This window comes from Solanum stenotomum, chromosome 6 (assembly GCF_019186545.1).
Source record: "Solanum stenotomum isolate F172 chromosome 6, ASM1918654v1, whole genome shotgun sequence".
Taxonomy (NCBI): Eukaryota; Viridiplantae; Streptophyta; class Magnoliopsida; order Solanales; family Solanaceae; genus Solanum; species Solanum stenotomum.
In genome coordinates, this window is record NC_064287.1 from 2,152,636 (window position 1) to 2,172,678 (window position 20,043).

The 20,043-nt window shown below is 34.3% G+C and overlaps 3 pseudogenes; 2 read left to right on the plus strand and 1 right to left on the minus strand.

Moving 5' to 3' along the window:
• The first annotated feature begins 13,469 nt into the window (after positions 1-13,469).
• Positions 13,470-13,960, plus strand: LOC125867233 (uncharacterized; annotated as a pseudogene).
• Positions 13,961-17,163: 3,203 nt separating this feature from the next.
• On the plus strand, positions 17,164-18,352 carry LOC125867234 (protein FLOWERING LOCUS D-like; annotated as a pseudogene).
• An 84-nt stretch (positions 18,353-18,436) lies between these two features.
• On the minus strand, positions 18,437-20,043 carry LOC125867235 (protein FLOWERING LOCUS D-like; annotated as a pseudogene).

The window sequence follows — 20,043 nt, forward strand, 5'->3', positions numbered from 1 at the left end:
GGAAAAATCTAGGAACAAAAGTACTAGTTACTTTATATGATGATAGATGGGAAGAATCAAAAAGATCTATAATAGGTCTAACACAAGTAGATATAACTAACAACGGAGGAATATTTTACTGTAGCCCAGACTTTACGATAAATTCAAACGAATTTGGTAAATACATAAAAATAGGAATTCAAACTAAAGGTTAAGAAGAAATGAAATGTGGAAATAATTTGCTATTGTGCGTAGGCTTCATAGGAAAATTAGCCACTACCAGCAACTCCAAGTTCAAAATCAAAATAGACGATGCAGTAGGTTTAATGGGAAATAAGGGAATAAAATTAATGAAACCCTTAAAAATAAACTCGGAAGAATATGTTGGTAGAGAATGGAATTTAGAAATTTTTTGTAAAAAGGAAGTTCTAAGACCGAATGACCACCTTACATACACTAACAATAAAGGACAGACCTCAATCAGATTTACCGACTATAAATATTCAGACCAAAGAGAAATAAATAAAGACCTCGACGACAACACCAGTGAAACAACAATAAACATGGAAGGAATGAATATCCAAATCATAAAAGAAGACAACTATGAAGTAGATAAATCAATAAACAAAGCCAAAGAAATACACGAATTAGATGAAAAAGTAATCTTTAGATGTAAAGGCGGTAAACTAAGAGGAATAAATTTCTCTCTAGTAGAAAACGACTTTAAAGAATGCAGAGTTAGAACAAGCAATTACAGATATAGACAGGAAGAAGATATACAAGATGGAAGTGATGACGAAACAACACGCAGTTTAAAAGAGTTTATGGAAACCGCCTCGACTAGCTCAAGTCCCTTCCAAAAAACCACACCTGTACCACCGGTAGAATATACCATAGGAAACTTACCAAGGCATAGAGTCTTTAGATAAGACCCAGCTACAGAACCAAAAATGGTTAGACCAATAGGAATAAGAGTGCCTATAGAAGCTCCTATTAAACTTCAAGACAGGGAAGATAGAGGAAAAATACCAAATAAAGAAGCACATGACCCCCAGTTATGGAATTCAATAATAGACATATGGAAAGGTATAGTGCTAGCAGACTACAGACAACACTACAGTGAAATGGATGCAAAAACCATGTATAGGTATATGGAGACCTTTTTAGGAGAATCAATTAAAGGAGTATGGGAGACATACAAAGTAGCTTACCCTCAAGAGTTCCAAGAATTGGTAAACATGGGACCAAACCCGTACAACTTTACTAATAAAATACACAGCCTAATAACAGGAAAAGACCCAAATAGCGGATTAGTAGTATTACAAAAGAATGTGTTAATAAAACTAGAACAGCTTAGCATAAATAATTGGTGCCATATAAAAAAAAACTTCCTAAAAGACTTCTTCAATTATTGTGCCATAAGCGGGAATGCGTTTGACCAAAGTTTAGGAAAGAAACTTTTCAATAAGCTCCCTAGAGCCCTAGAAGAGAAATAAAAGAAAGATGGAATAAAGAGAAGGAGTAATGCAAATTGGTCCATAGGACATAAAATACAACATGTAATAGAGGTACTACAATAAAAATGTACAAATATACAAATACAAAAATAGTTGAAACAAAGTGAGACTGGTTTCTGTAAAAATATATATACAACACAAAGTTACGATCAAAGTAAACCACAAAGAAAGTATAGGAAAACATATCAAAGTACACAGGAATACAAACCTAAGAAAAAGTACTATTTAAGAAAATCAACGGCAAGAAAACCTTACCTAAATAAAGACAGACATATAAGAAAGCATAATAATAACAAAATTTACAAAAATAGACTAGCTTGTTTCACATGCGGAAGTGAAGAACATCTGGCCAATACTTGTCCCAGAAGAAACAACAGTAGGACAAGAAATGCCCAGCTTAAAGAAGATTTCCAAGAAACCCTAATAAATGTAGACGAATATATGTCAGATAACGAAAGTATATATTCAGTAATAAGCATAGATACCGTAGAAGGAGGAAGACAAGATTCATCAGATTCAGAAGAAGAAACATTAATAAACGAAATAGGATTAGAGAAGCTAGATTTAAACAACCTAAAAGATTACACCTTTGTCAATATACAATGTGACCACCAATTTTGCAAAGGAAAACGTTTGGATAGCGAACAATGTTTTAATTGCACAGGATGATATCCAAGTAAAGATAGAAGAGTGAAATACATGAACAGCTAATAGAAGGATGCATTCGGTCCATTGATAAGATATTCAATATTAAGGTAGAGACGAACAAGTTATTACAAAAGATAAATCGCTAAAAGCATTAGAGGATAGGATGGATAATTTAGAAGAAAGAATGAGTAAACTAGAAAAAGGGAAAGGTGTGGAAATAAAAGAAACCAGCCAAATTAACCATAAATCGCCCGAACTAGAAATAGAAATCTAAAACAAAAAGGAAGACGATAAGTCGTTTGAAGGATTAATTTGTAACGAAGAGAAAAAAATTGATACCATAAAAATCTTGACTAGAATAAGAATTCAGGACTACGAGATAGAAACCCTCGCTCTAGTAGATTCAGGATGTACAAAGAGTATAATAAATAGATGCATTTTGCCTCTAGAAATAATAAAAGATTTCCCAGAACCACAAAGTGTCATGCAAATGGACAGATCTTCTAAGATATATAAGCATTACGTTAGTAATGCAAAAAATAAGTTTTTTAAACACGTGTGCAGACTTCTATAAACCCACCTATAAGTTAGAAAAGATTTGGGTAAGAGATCTAAATATTAGGGTAGACTTTGTTTTAGGATTAGACTTCTTACTACATAATAATGGAAGTTGTCTCCTTACTAGAGATGGAATAATGTTCTAAAAAAACACTACCCAAACAATAATAACAACAAAATCTATTCCAACAAAATCTAGGTATCTCATAGAAACTAATAAACCTAACCCAAATACTTCAAAATGCGACAATGGAGAAGAATGCACTTGTACAAAGATACATATTATAGATGAAAAGGAAAAAATTGAACTATTAGAACTTAGCCTTACAGATACAGAAGATGTAGAAAAGAATTATAGCTTAATAGAAATAAATACAGGGCTTTACAATTTTAAAAGAGGGTTACAACATGTAGGAGTAATAAAAAATCAAAAGGATCTAAAAGAGGTAATTTTAATTCTAGATAAACTAGATATAATCGGAGAAAGACCCCTGAAGCATTAGGACGCCAATCACATAACCTGTGACTAGACATAATTGTTCCAGAATACAAGGTAAAAACAGCCTCTATAGAATCAACAAATGAAGACCTGAGAGAATTCGAAGACCAAATAAGAGAGTTACTAAAGTTATAAGTAATCAGAAGATCAACATCAATGCATAGATCAGCAGCATTCATGGTAAGAAATCATAGTGAAATAGTAAGAGGAAAAACAAGAATGGTTATAAATTACAAAAGACTCAATGATAACAGCCGAATGGACGGATATAAGCAACCAGATAAAACAGAGCTAATAAATAGAATACAGGGAAGAAAGATTTTTTGTCGCGCCCCGAGCTACACCCTGGGCGGGACTAGCACTTGAAGACCATTGCTGGCCCCAAGCGAACCCTTGGCCTGGCTTACTTAACTCAGCGGAAGACAACATTCATATCTATAATGATCAATGAACTTAATTGAACTGAATAAAGAAATAACTGAGAATGTTTTAAAGGTTAAACATTCAACTTGGCCAAAAGTGGCAACCCAAGTTTTAACAATAAGAAAATATAATGAAAAGGCTCAAAGGACTAACATCTGACTGTCTATGAAGCCTCTAAAAAAATTGAGATGGATGTTGGGACAACCTCCACAACATCCTAATGAACTAACTAGAAAGCAATAAAAAGGAGTCCTCTAGAATGCAAAGAGGCTCATCGACTGACTCTGAACTACTCACTGGATCAACGATGCGCTGGAATGCCCATCCTAGTTACCTGTGTCTGCACCATAATAAGATGCAGGCCAACTGGCATTAGTACATTGAATGTACGAGTATGCTAGTTGGAATGCTAACAATCATAAGCTTGAAAGGGAATCTGAAAGAAACACTTACCTTGGCTCTTCTCAACTCATGAATACTTACTGAACTCATTTCAATATAAAGCAGTTTAAACAAGTGCAATATAAAGAAAAACTGTTTAAAAACATGATGTCAACTCTGTGTGTACAAGGATACAACATAAATCTAAAATGTATGTAAAAATACAATAAACTGATGTATATAAAAATGCAATAACTTCTGTGGGAGTTTCTCTAACCAACAACCATCACATTAGAGCTATAGTGATGATACAACGATCTACCTCACGCTACCAGCGTATGAACCTGAACTGCCTAATGGATCCACTAGTCTATTTCGAAAAGGATACATCTAAAAAGTATGACCCTTTTCTACCCATGGTGGCTACATGGTTCGATGGTGACGTGAGTTATCTAAACTCATGCTCGTCCCCAATTCGGTGCTCAATACTACTCCCAAAATATACTGGCTCTTATGTTTTAAAAACATACTCATTCTGTGATTTAAGATTAGTGCTCAAAAACTTAGCTCGAAGGCTATCTTGGAAATCTCAGTTTCCCAGCTTGCTTCATTTAGAAAGCTATTACTCTTTTCTGAAAACTAGCCCGAAAGCTCTTTGGAAATCTCAATTTCCGCTTTTATTTAAAATGTGAAAATGTTTTTAAATCTCTTTGGGAATACATAGTCCCCATATACTTCTTTGAAGAAAAGAACTTCAACTTTACTCTTTACTGAACTCAAAACTTAGGTCTTAAAACAAAGTTAAAATGTTTGTAAAAGACTTATGAAAACTTGAAATGAACTCCTCTTACTTGACTCTTGACTTTGATCTTAACTGCTCTTAACTTGACTCTTAACTGATCCTTGAATTGAATTATGGATTCAAGGATTAAGATTGGAGTTTGGAAAGATCTCATGTTGTTTAGGAATGATTCTAGATAGCTAAACATGAGAAAAAAAACCAAAAATCAATATTTGAAGGTGGGTCCGCGATGCAGAGGCATAATTTAATTTTGGTTTCGAAAGCGTCTTTTGAGGCAGAACACCTCGTGTCAGCTCCGCGACGCGAAGCTGAAATTTCAATTCTAGGAACAGGTTGCGTGAAGCGCTCCCATGTTCAGATTTCGCCCGTCGAAATTTCTTCTTCGTTTTTCTTTCCCAATCCACCCAAACTCAATTCTTTTTCTTAAATCACTTTTAGATATAGATACCCAGCAATGACCCAAAAAAAACTAACTTGAAACGACCCTATAATGTGACTTAACGAACTCAAAAACTTCCCAGCTCAGTCAAATTCAAGAACAATATATGAACTTAAGAATAAGTATCAAGATCATCAATATTCAAATGCTTTTAGGACGAATCCAAACTGAAATAAATATGCTTGGCACGTGGGAGAACGATCCCAACGTTATGAGAGCCTCACATACCTGATAGAAGTAAATCCTTGGCGAAACACCAAGTTCCTTGATCGATCTTGATGAATTTCCCCTTTTCTCCTTCTTCTTTTCTCTTCTCCTTTCTCCTTAGCCCTAGCGTGAAATCCCAAGTTCTAAACCTGACTAAGTTCTGAATTGACCCATATTAAACTCCTAAAATCGGATTAAAATAATAGGGCAGTGAAAAGACTAAAATACCCCTTATATTTCCGGATTGGACATTTCCTTAATCCAACAGCCCAACTTCCAAAGGGCATAACTTGCTCATACAAACTCGGAATTGTTCAAACTTGGCAGCGTTGGAAAGATCATTCCAAGAGCTTTCCAACCATATCTAGAAATACACCTAAATCATCCTGAGCTAGTAGTTATGGTCGTCTGAAGTTGACCAAAGACTCAACTTTAACTTACTTACAATTTTCCAGATTTCCTTATACTTTCCAAAAATAACTATTTCCAGATTTTAAACTTCTTTCTAGTTCTTTCTAGTTGCGAGATGTTACATTTTTAGTAAGTTCGATTGCAAGTCCGGATACTAGAAAGTAAAAACAAATGAAGATAGTATAGAATGGACTGCTTTTACTTGTCCAGAAGGACATTTTGAATTGTTAGTAATGCCTTTTGGACTAAAAACACCCCCCCCCCCCAATTTTCCAAAGAAAAGTGGATAATATTTTTAGAGACTATAAAAACTTTATACTGGTATACGTAGACGATATTTGTAATAATATTAAAGAACATCTAGGACATCTACAAACAGCATTTAAGTTATTTGTAGACAACGGAATCATAATTAGTAGAAAAAAATGGATTTACGTAAAAACCTCATAAAGTTTCTAGGAGTAGAAATTGGAAATGGAAAAATTAAATTACAACCTCACATAGCAAAGAAAGTCCTAGATATGCCAGATAAATTAGACAAAACTAAAGATTTACAAAAATTTCTAGGAATTTTAAATTATGCAAGAAATTTTACAAAAGACCTAGGAAAAGTAGAAGGACCCCTATATTCAAAAACAGGAACTAATTGACAAAAGACGTTCAATACGGAAGACATAAAATTAGTACAAAAACTCAAACAAATGGTTAGAACCATACCAGACTTATCTCTCCTGTTGGAAACTCACTATCCAATAGTAGAAACGGATGGAAGTCTACAAGGGTGGGGAGCATTACTTAAAACAAAGAAAAGTAAGTATGGAAATAAAAAAGATGAAAAAATATGTGCCTACCAAAGCGGAAAATACAAATAATAAGGAACTATGAGTAGTATAGACGTAGAAATACTAGTAGTAATCTACGGCCTAAATAGCTTTAAATTATATATTATCAATAAAAAGGAAATTTTAGCAAGGACTAATTGCGAAGCTATTGTGAAATTTCATCAAAAAATAGATGGAAAGAGTAGTAGTAAAAGAAGATGGTTAAACTTTTTAGATGCCATGTCAATATATAATATATCTCTAGAACACATAAAAGGAAAAGATAATTCTTTAGCAGATCAGCTTAGCAGGCTCATGAAGACTAACTATTTATTTTCAGCATGAGTACATGAAAACACAAAGCTAGGGCCTCCAGCTCAAGCAGCACTACAGACCAAAGGGACAAAGACATATCTCCAGACTTTATTGAGGAACACCTTGTTCAAACCCCAGACAAAATTAAATGAGGCAAGACTAAATACCCCAAGCATGGAAAGACTGCATTTCAGAAGACAAAATTTAATAGTTTACCCCCCCCCCCCCAATCTAACTTAAGTTTCAGGGTAAAACCAGAAACAAAGATAGATAGACCACAGAGATGTTTGATAGACAATATATGGATGGCATATAACAAAGTACCACAAGACAATAGTTACTTCATTTCAGTAATGAATTCGTTAAGCCATAATTTTACAGAAAAGAATGAAGACAAAAAATTCAAATTCTATATGGTAGTCCAAGGAAGACTGGCTGGAATTTTCCAGACATGGACAAGGTAATAGACTCAATGAAAGACTTCCCCACTCCCTTCTTCAAAGGGTTCAATGACCTAAACGAAGTTCTGGATTACGCAAGGGGAACTCTACGACCAAATTATTTCATAAGTCCAACCTAAAAACAAACCACAAATCCTTTCCTACAATATAATATCCGAAATGACATAGACAAAATAATATTTTGTGACCACTGCTCTTCAATGACAGACGGCTTCGAAAGACAAAACCAAACCATTAAGAGACTCGAAAGAGAAAAAGAAAAAATGAACCAACATATCCACCTTCTACAAGAGAGAATAAAAATTTTACATTTCAAAATCAATTAGACCAAACCATTACAAATAGAAGAAAATCCAAAGGAACAAAAGAGTTCTCCATCTCAATTTAAAATGGATAAGAAGGGTGTACATTCCCCAAAGAATGTAGAGAAAGCTATTGTATCAACTAAAGGTACAGCTAGTCCCGTTCAAACGGTAGTGGATAAAGACTTATCAAATCCGTTAATGACTGACACATTGCCAAAAAGTGTGAGAATATTTCCAGCTAATTTTAATACAACAAAAACCACAGAAAAAGGAAAAAAGACTAGAGGATTCCTGTTAAAAAGAAAGAAATACAAAAAAATTGAACAAATGATACAATGTTCCCTCCACAAGTTACTCAGTGAAAAGATTAAGGTAGTTATAAGTGAAAACCCAAACCCCAAACCCCAAACCAGAGATTGCAGACACTGAGGATTAAGGAAGTAACGAATACAACCCATCGTTATAACAATTTGCTCAAGACCCAAACAAAGACTACAACTCAGGGATGAGTTTCGACTCCATAGCATTACACAATCTAGACACGTAGAAAATACGTAAGCAATGACGAATAACGAGAAAAGACAAAGAATGATAAGTAAGTCATGACATAATAGACCATTACTCTAAAGCAGACAAGAAAGAAGACACCACTACTCTAAATCGGACAAGAAAAAGGACAATTATGTTGAAAAAAGCTTTCAAAAGCCATGTGACGATGTGCCCAAAGAGCACCCGGAAGGTAAAGAAAGATTATTCAATATTTTGAAATCCAAAGTTTCAAATCTGGAGAAGGCCATCCTCGCCTATAAATATAAGACCATTTGCAAGAAGAAAAGACAGAGAAAGAGAGCAAGAGCGAAGAGCAAGCGGATCATAGCAAAGAGAAAAAAAAATAGTTAGCTTTACATTTCTCCTTCCCTTAAAAAAAAAGAGTGGAGTTTGTTTGTAAAAAGAGTGTGAGTATTTATTTTCTAAAGTAGCTGCAAGGTCACCCGGGAACTCCCGAAAGGGAAACCTCTCTCCGACCACTATCATGTAAGTAGTTATATGTTTTCAGATCTTAGTAGTTTCTCCCCAATTTATGTATTATGTATTGTTATTTATATATAGTACTGTTATTATAATTATATGATTTTCATACATATACTGTTTATACTCATATAATGAGTCCTTACTTACTCTTAGTAAATGGTTAGTTCTTTACCCTCCTAGTAACAATGATAGATTAACCTGTAAATACCTAGGGAAGTTGAAAGTCCGCCATGGTCAGAGAACCGAAGGACTGTGTATCCCGGATTTGGTTAAAGAAGAAGTTGCTAAGAACATAGGCTAAGGAAAAGAGATGAACAGAGTAAAAAAAATAAACTATTAATTTGTGGTCTAGTTTATTGATTTGTCTACTTCATAGTCGTCTTCTTTTATGATTTGGATATTCATTCCTTCCATGTTTATTGTTGTTTTGCTGGTGTTGTCGTCGAGGTCTCTATTTCTCTTTGGTCTGAATATTTATAGTTGGTAAATTTGATTGAGGTCTGTCCTTTATTATTAGTGTATGTAAGGTGGTCATTCGGTCTTAGAACTTCCTTTTTACAAAAATTTTCTAAATTCCATTCTCTACCAGCATATTCTTTTGAGTTTATTTTTAAGGGTTTCATTAATTTTATTCCCTTATTTCCCATTAAACCTACTGTATCGTGTCTATATATATATATATATATATATATATTAGTGTGTGTGTCTTTATACGGATTCTTTCCAGCAAATAATTATGTACAAAATATTAATATTTAATTACAATTTTATTTTTTTTCTATGGTCACACTTAAATATCAATTGCACTATTTTTTTTCCTTCTTCATTTATTTATTTTTCTCCATTATTTACTTTAAATATTCTCCTTCATAACTCTTTTTTAATTACCTATTCAATTGTTACTCTTAATTTTCATAACTCTCATGTTTTTTTATATTCATAACCTCCACATAATTAATTTAGAACTTTAAGATATCTTTTGGTATTCCTCCATGAATATCTATATAAACTCATTTTTTTGTTTCTTGGGATCTCTACTCAATGTTATCCTTTTCATCTATAGTTATTAGTTAAAATAGTGAAACACTTATATCATTCTTGTACTATTTTATTCATTATATAGTTTGGCTCTATGGAAAAGACTCTTGAATTTTGATTGGTTGGAGAGACGTGTTAGGGTTTTACCTTGATTTTCTTTCCTTATTTGAAGTTTATTTTTTTTCCTTAAAGAAAAGTCAAAGTATTACCATAAATTCTTAAACTTTTTCTGAAAGGAAAATATAATTATCTTCCGTATTTGGTTTATACTTTCCTCAGAGGAAAAGTTTGGAGATCTATAAATTGAAGATCTCTATTCTCATAGCATAACACAATAACATCCACAATGTAGACATTAAGAGTTTAATTTATGGGGAGATTTATTCTCTCAACAATTTAATATTTTCCTTTTATATTAGTTTTCATATAATAATATTATGTTTTTAGTATAAGTTTTCTGTCATCTAATTCATCAATCTCATGATGAATTTCCATATGTAAGTTTCCATATGTCGCCCTAATCACTTTCGAACCCAACCAGACAGTGTCGAGAAGAACTCAAAAGATTTTTTATTGATTTTATATTTCTTTTTTCATCTATATTGCTATGATTAAAGCCTTAAGAATGATGTAATCATTGTATTTTTTTTTTCTCTGTTTTTAATGTGTTTTCTCTCTATTAGACTTCTTTTAATTTATTTTACCATGAATTTTTAATTATTGTAAGTTTGTATTTTAAACATTAAAAAACATCCCCCGTTTGTTATTTCTTGTCACACTTTTAAAGATTTACTGTAAGTGTTACATTTTATTACTATTACACACATCTTTTAATAAAAAAAAATATTAATTGAATAAAAATTTGCATGGGAGACACATGCAACACACATGTCCAAAAACAAATAGTTTCTAAAAGTTAGTTCTTTTTTTATATTTATCATGAGTGTCTTTGGAAAAAGATTTGCAAGCCATATGTTTTTTGAATGAATTTTTCTTGGCAAATAGTGTTGCCTTTTAAATTCTTTAGCTTGCAGATTGAGATATACATATTTTAGTTTGATAAGATATTATTGCAAACTATTGAGACATTTAAGTTATACAAATTGTCTTAGTTGGAAAGCTCTTTGAAAAGAAAAACATATCTTTGAGATTTTCTAATTCTGATTTTTGGAGACAAAAATCTCTTGATTTTCTGCTCATTCGGTTTGAAGAATATGAAAACTTCGCTGAATAAATCAGTGTTGTACTTGGGGTTTTTGTAGATTAAAACCTCTTGGTTTGTAGCCCGTCTGGTTTTGAAACTGATTTGAAGTCATAAAAGCTTCATCAGCATTCAAAGTTCATTCAGTTGACGATTTGAAGAATATAAATACTCCATCGTTAACTAGAAACAAGTTATATAAAGTTCCAGTCTTTATTGTCAATATTCTAAATACTAAGTGGTCTGTCTTGTTATGAAAAAAGAAAAAAAAAGACTAGTGACATAAAGTTAGTAATTTTGTGCCTGCAATAGGTGCCTCTATGGAATGAACTTTGACATTTTATAAAGATTGTCAAAGGGAATTGAAGCAATACAATTCGTTTGTAGAATATTATTTCCTAAAGAGGCTCCATGCTGCCAATGGCATTTGGTAGTATAAATTTAAAAACAGGAAAAAATGTGGAAAATTATTTTCAAATACTTGAAAAATGTATTGTAGACCCACAAAATTATATACAACTTTATATGGACATGAATATTGGTGAAAAGTCATATGTCATGTTTGTGTTGCAAAAGAAGCATTTGGGTCTTATGCTCTTATTGGACCCGATAATTCTACGACAGCCAAAAATTAAGGGTTAAGGAAAGGTTCTTTTGAAATGGACATCTGGTAAAGTGTTGACTCTAAACAATGTTTGTATCACACAAAATTGTAATAAAAATGTCAAGTTTGTGTTGAATCTAAGTATGCTAAGCATTCTTAAAAATTTGTTGAAAGGAATTTTAATCCCTTAGAGTTGATTCACACTGACATTTGTGATATAAAGTCAACATCATCTCGTGGTGGAAAAAAGTATTTCATAACTTTTTTTGACAATTGCACTAGATACGGTTATGTCTATTTGCTGAATGGTAAACTAGGGATGAAGCAATAGAAATATCTAGGTAATATAAAACTGAAGTTGAAAATCAGTTGGATAAAAAGATAAAAATGATTAAAAGTGATAGAGGCAGAGAATATGGATCTCCTTTTGCAGAAATATGTTTGGAAAATGAAATCATCCATCAAACTATTGCCCAAACCAAACTTGGAAGGAAATGTTGAGTGCCTTAATCCTTACAACAAAAGGGAATAACAAAAAAATTGTTCATTCAGAAAGGAAGCAATAAAACGTTGTCTATTCAGGATAATCTATTCCATATGAGAAATGGAAAGGAAGAAAATTCAATTTAAAAATATTTCGAAGTGTGAGGGTGTCTAGCCAAAGTCCGAGTTTCTATCCCCAAAAGGATCAAAATAGGACCTAAGACTATGGATTGTCTTTTCATTGAATATGCTATAAATAGTAAAGCATGCCAATTTTTGGGTCATAAGTCCAAATATTCAGATAGTCATGACAATATATTAATTGAACACATCTATCCATATAACACTAGAATTTTTCTTCTTGAAAATGAATCTCATACATTCAAAGAAGTTATTTCTTTTGCAGACTCCTCCTTTTGGAAAGAGGATGTCAATAGTGAGATTGATTCAATTTTAAGCAACCATATTGGAAGTTGATTGATTTTCCTCTGGGAAATAAACCTTTTGGTTCAAAGTTGATCTTCAAAAGGAAAATGAAAGTCGATGAAATCATTGACAAATACAAAGCAAGACTTGTTGTCAAAGACTTTAGACAAAAAGAAGGTCTTGATTTTTTCGACACATACTTGCTAGTAACTAGAATCACATCCATTCGGATGTTAATTTCATTAGCTATGGTATATTCTTAAATGGAGAACTGGGGGAACAAATTTACATGGAATAACTTGAGGGTTTTGTGAATCCTGGTAAAGAAAAGAAAGTGTTCAAACTTGTTAAGTCACTTTATGGACTAAAACAAGCACCCAAACAATGACATGCAAAATTTAACCAAACTATGTTGGCAAATAAATTTAAGAATTATGGAAGTAATAAATGTGTTTGCATTAAAGACACTCCAAATTACAAGGTCATTGGTTGTTTATATGATGATGACATGTTGATCGTCAGTAGAGACATTTACAATCTCATTATATTGAAAAGGTACTTGACAATTTTAAATATTTGGATATCTATATTGTCAAGACTCCAATAAATGTGAGCCTGGCACTTCAAAAGAGTGAAGGCGAAAGTGATTCACAATTAGCTTATGCTAGAGTATTGGGAAGTATGATGTATATCATGAAGTGTACGCGATCAGATATAGCATGTGCAGATGATGGATCTCATATTTTCCTGAGAAGGCTGTGTTATTAAACTGCTTTGTTAATTGTAAGTTCAACTTTTACCTGCAAGTTTTATGTAGAAGAGATTTTCAGTTTTAGAACTGTTGCATAGTTTATTGAGAACTTCGTCTATTTTGTTTTCCCGCACTACCAGTGATGAAGAATATTTTGCAATCAAGAAAATGCATGCGTTTTCCGCAGTGGATGGCTTTGTAGAGATAACCGGGTCGTTGATGGACATGATATAGTTCATTGCAAACGAGACCTCAGCAGGGCTTTTCTATGTTCAACAGCATACCTACACTGCAGTGCCTTTGCACACAGCAGATTCAGAGGATTCTATCGTCATGGTCAGGTCAATGAAAGAGTGTGGATGATGAAAAATCTGAGACATTCTCTAGCTGAGAAATGGATTTATAAGAAGACCAAGTTCAAGTTTTCGTATAGGGAGAACGATCTCATGGAATCCTACTACTTGGGGTCGAAAAACAGGTCCAGAACAAGATGGTGTTTCAGGTCAGCAAAAGAAAAAGCTAGCAGCTTCAAATGGCCTAGGATGGATTCCATAGAATCTAAACCAGCCAAGACTGATGAGCCATTTGTGACCTGTTCTAATGATGACACCATGTTAGCAGCAGATGCCATCTCTTGCACCAGACGTCAACAACGATGAAACGTTGCTGTTCTCAAGCCAAACTGATAACGTGCTACAAGACGTCTGTGTGCAGGTAAATGAAAGCATGTCCCGTGATAGAATTTTGTCTTGAGAAGCAAAACTTGGAAGAGCGGTTAGGAGGGACCGACAATCATAATGTTAAACATTGAAAGGCTTTAGCTCGATATAGCTTTGAATTTAAAGCAATTATTTTTTGTTTGGACGCAACTTTACTTGTACCACGTTTGATGGATCTTTGTACTAGAACATGAAACGCCACTACAACAAAAACAACTTTTAGCGGCAATAAAAATAGACATTAATAAAAAGTGCTAAAGTCTTTACCGAAATTTAGTTAAGTGTCATTAGAACCATAGTCGCTAAAGGCTTAAGGGACATATACAAGAGTGTTAATTGCCCCTAAAATTACATTAATTGCCGCTAATGATCATTTTTTATGTAGTGCGTAGAAACGATAGATTATCAAACATGTTCAAAGGAGAAGAAAAGAGAAAGCTTCAATCTAACAATATAATAGTTGTGTTTAACTTTTAAAATAATAAATAATTTGAGACAACTATTTTTAGAAACCATGACAGATAATTTGAGGAGGGAGGGAGCAATTTATAGTATAACCAATTTCATTCTACAAGACTTATTAACAAGACAAAAGTGTGTGCCTGCCAAATTTGAATCATTTAGGACTATATTACAGAGGCAAAACACTTGGATACAAAGTTCTACAACTGCTGGAATTCTGTCTCATGAGGATCATCATACATATGGTATGACTCAATACGAATTAGCACATCATCAATCGATCCCTTCACTCAGGAGTGGAAGCTTCTGCGACTACTGTTGGTTGGAATCCTGAATCTCATGACCATTTTTGAGCAAAATGGATTTGTGAGTATTCGCTGCAGGAAAAAGATAGTAACTTAGTTGACAAAGAAATGGCACTGGACAATCGACGCTACTTAGATACAGCTGGTCACACATACAGTTATTGATGTTTTCACATACATCCAACTTCTGCTTTCAAAACACATACATACACATACAGATAATCCAGCTTCTGCAATGAAAACACATGCATACGTTTACAGTTGATCACACATACAAACACATACAGGGAGAATTAAATACTGTATCTGCATGATTTCAGTTAGCATTAACAAAAGTCTCACTGTATTTTACAAAAACACGGAAGCCAATCACTAAATTGACATGGATGTATTCATCAAGTATATGTAACATCTATGCGAATTTTGACCTTCAAACTATTGCACTGATTGAAGGAACTTGACAAGCTGTTGTTCTGTTATTGTTTAATGCTTTCAGATAGACTAAAGAGCCCGGCAACACAAATGTTTGTTCAACTGATCATTCTGAATACAACTTCAAATTCACTTACACAATGAGGATAAGGATCCCTTTGCTTCCTCCTCATACAGATGAAAGTAAGAAGTTGTTGGCTGAAGATATCGGCAATGATAGACTTTATGCAGTTGATGCTTGTACTGTGCGCATTATGAAGAGGCAGAAAGTTCTCCCTCATCATGAGCAGAAGCAATCAAACAGCGGACTGAAGCTTTTATCATCTGAGGAATGCTTAAAAATAGACCAAGAAAATCAGAACCTACACAAGTACTTGGCCTAACGCAACTGCTTGAGTACATCTGAGACAAAAAGATCTCAAATAAGTTAGAAGTGTAGATCATGAGGTGTTGCAACACATTCTATTCAACAACAACATACGCAATGTAGTCCCACAAGAGGAGTCTGAAGAGGGTAGATGTATGCAAACCTTACCTCTACCTCATAGAGATAGAGAGGTTGTTTCTGATAGACCCTCGGCTTAAGTAAAGCATAAATAGCTATGTGTTGCAAGAGAATCAAATTTTTCAAATTTCTCTTTATCATTATTGACCATACATGTAAAAAGATTCTTTTTACCTGTTAATCTGCTAGCAATAGCAAAATCTTTCTTATGGATTGACATGCACAATAGCACAGTACATAGTTATTTCCTCAATAGAGAAAGAAAGAATTGTAATCGCACTGTCATGAATCTAGGTGGTTTTTAAGACGAGCTATTAGAACACAATCATACAAAAGATATTATACTTCTCACTGACTATGCTATGACAAAGAGGATATAATAGTAAAGGCTTATAAAGATGCTTAAAAGCTGTAAGATTTAATTGAGGAAAGAGAAAACTGGCATAAAAATAATTACCATAGAAGAGAGAAATACAAAGTTTCTGCTCCCACAATATCGTCTTTTACCAACCACCGTGATTTGCTCCAGAAGACGAAGCACATATACCCGAGCTACCATCAGCCAATATTATTCCTCCAACACTAGGATTCAGAGGGGTAGAAATAGAGCCAGTGACACCAACCCCAAATTTATCTCCAATGGTTGAATTTAGATCAACAAAATTCCTCTTCAATTCCCAATTCATTTGTCTAACTCAAACCCGAACAATAGTTTTACTCCCAATTTCAATTCACTTCCAAAATTCTAATTCTAACCCTAATTACTCCAAAACTAGTAACAAATCCTTCCAAGGGAAGAAGTCAAAATAAAAAGGAAGAATGGAGGGAGGTTCCAGATTAAACTAAGAAACTAAGAAATAAGAGACAAGTTCATAGCATCACCCTAATTGAGTATTTCCCTCTTCTATATATAGGAATATTCCCAGGGTCCCAAATGGAATATGACATCTTCTCACATAGGTCCTTCAGCTAAGTTATATTCATAACACAATTCCATCCCATCTCTATCCCCATTAATAGAAGACAAGGTAGGCCAGGTAGTAAACAGTGTTTGGATCAGGCATCCAGTGGTTTTCTCGGTAATATCAATGAAGAACCGTCTGCATTGTTTCTTCATCTTCTTCAGGTAAAGTTAGCAAAACCCCTAGTGAAAAGTTCAATTTTTTCTAATAGAAATGTTGATTCTAAAGTGGTTAGAAGTAAGAACTCGAGAAGGGGAGCTGTTTCGGATGAGATTATTTGTTTAAATAAAGAGCCAACTTATGTAGCTTTAGTTGCGTTAACATTTGGATTTCCTTCGGACTCGTTAACGGATGAGGAAATTGAAGTTGGGGTTGTTAGTGTAGTTGGCAGGATAGAACAATGTAACTATATTTTAATTAGAAATCACATTATTATAAAATGATGTGAAAACGTGTCGATTTTGGGTGACATAGGATATGTTTGGTGATGTTATACCTGAACGGTGTGGTGGGTTATTGGATTCTGCCTATAACTATTTGTTATCATACGTGTATATTAATTTTGGGGTGGCGTTGGCGATTAAGAACAGAATTTTAAATGAGCCAAGTAAAGGCAGAGAGATTGTTATTGGGACAGGTCTTGCGGGGTTGGCAACTGCAAGACAACTGATGTTATTTGGGTTTGAGGTTACTATTTTGGAGGGACGAAAGTGTGCAGGTAGAAGGGTGTATACAAAAAAGATGGAAAGACGGAATAAAGTGGCAACTGCTGATTTAGGAGGGAGTGTTTTGACAGGTACACTAGGGAATCCACTTGGTCTGTTGGGTCGACAGTTGTTGTATACACTTCATAAGGTAAGAGACCAATGTTCACTCTATCGTGCTAATGGAAAGCTCGTAGACAAGCATTTGGATAAAAAGAAAAGTGGAGGCTGCTTACAATGAACTTTTGGACAAGGCAAGAGGTCAGGCAAGAATTATCTCAGGTTGTTTCTCTTGGAGAGGAATTGGAGACTTTGCGAAAGGATTTTGGTGTTGCGATGGATGCTGAGGAGATGATCTTGTTTAACTGGCATCTGGCAAATTTGGAATATGCAAATGCAGGTTTACTTTCACAGCTTTCCTTAGCATTTTTGGACCAAGATGACCCCTATGATATGGGAGGGGATCACTGCTTCTTGTCTGGTGGAAATGGAAGATTAGTTCATGCTCTGGCTGAAAATGTGCCTATTATTTTTTAAAAAAATTGTGCATGTCATTCGTTATGGTAGAGCTAGTGTGAAGGTGATTACTTGGGGCCAATTATTTGAGGGAGAAATGGCATTGTGCACCATTCCTCTCGAATTTTTGAAGAGTGGTTCTATCAGGCTCATTCGAGTTGCCTCAACAAAAGCTAGACACAATAAAAAGATTGGGTTTTGGACTGTTAAATAAGGTTGCAATGTTATTCCCGTTTGTGTTTTGGGACTCCAATGTTGATATATTTGGTCATGGTGTTGATGATTCTAGTTGTCGGGGGGAATTCTTTCAAATCTACAACCATGCAACGGTTGCTAGTGGGCCCTTTTTGTTAGTTCTAGTCGCAGGAGAAGTTGCACACAAGTTTTAAAGAATTGCCCCTACTGATGCAGTAACAAAAGTACTTCAAATTTTAAAAGGAAAATGATAGGTTCCACATTAACTTTGCTTTCAATATACCAAAATCTATTTTTTTACTAAAGCAAAGTTAATGTGGAACCTATCATTTACCTTATAAAATTTGAAGTACTTTTTTTACTACATCAGTAGGGGCCATTCTCTAAAACTTGTGTGCAGCTTCTCCTGCGACTAGAACTAACAAAAAAGGCCCACCAGCAATCGTTGCACAGTTGTAGAATAGAAAGAATTCCCCCCGACAACTAGGATCATCAGCAACATAACTAAATATATCAACATTAGAGTCTCAAAACACATACGGGAATAACATTGCAACCTTATTTAATAGTCCAAAACCCAATCTTTTTATTGTGTCCAGCTTTTATTGAGGAAACTCTGGAATGAATGTGATCGAACCACTCTTCAAAACTCTGAGAAAAATGGTGCACAATGCCATATCTCCCTCAAATAATTGGCCTCCGGTAATCACATTCACACTATCTCTACCATAACGAATGGAATAAACAATTTTTCAAAAAGAATAGGCATATTTTCAGCCAGAGCATGAACTAATCTTCCATTTCCACCAGGCAAGAAGCAATGATACCCTCCCATATCATAGGGGTCATCTTTGTCCTAATATGCTAAGGAAAGATGTGAAAGTAAACTTGCATTTTCATATTCCAGATTTGCCAGATGCCAGTTAAACAAGCTCATCTCCTCAGCATTCGTCACAACACCAGAATCCTCTCGCAAAGTCTTCGATCCCTTTCCAAGAGAAAAAAAACTTGAGATAATTCTTGTCTAACCTTGGTTGCCTTGTCCAAAAGTACATAGTAAGCAGCCTCTACTTTTTTATCCAAATACTTATCTACGTCCTTTCCATCAGCACGATAGAGTGGACATTGATCTCTCACCTTATGAAGTGTATACGACAACCATCGAGCCAACAGACCAAGTAGATTTCCTAGTGTATACCCGTCAAAACACTCCCTCCTAGATCAGCAACTACCACCTTATTCCCTCCTTCCATCTTTTTTGTATACACCTATCCACCTGCACGCTTTCGTCCCTCCAAAACAATAACCTCAAATCCAAATAACATCAGTTGCCGTGCAGCCGCCAACCAAGCAAGACCTACCCCAATAACAATCACTATGTCTTTACTTGGCGCAGCTAGAATCATGTTCTTAATTGTCAACGCCAACCCAAAATTAATATATTTGTATGATAACAAATAGTTATAGGTAGAATCCAATAACTCACTACACTGTTCAGGTATAACATCACCAAACATTTCGTTTGTCACCCAAATCGATACATTTTCACGCCATTTTGTAATAATGTGATTCCTAATTAAAATATAGTGACATTGTTTTATCCCACCAACTACACCAACAACCCTAGCTTCAATTTTCTCATCATTTAACGAGTCAAACGGAAATTTAGCCGTTAACGCAACTAAAGCCTCAGAAGTTGACTCTTTTTTTATACAAATAATCTCATCTGGAACAACTCCCCTTCTCGAATTTTTACTTCTAACCACTTTAGAATCACATTTCTATTAGAAAAATCAGAACTTTTCACTTGAGTTTTGCTAACTTTACCTGAAGATGATGAAGAAACCAATGATGATTGTTCTTCATTGACATTACCGAGAAAACCATTGGACACCTGATCTAAAGATTGTTTACTGCCTGATCTACCTCGTCTTCTATTCAT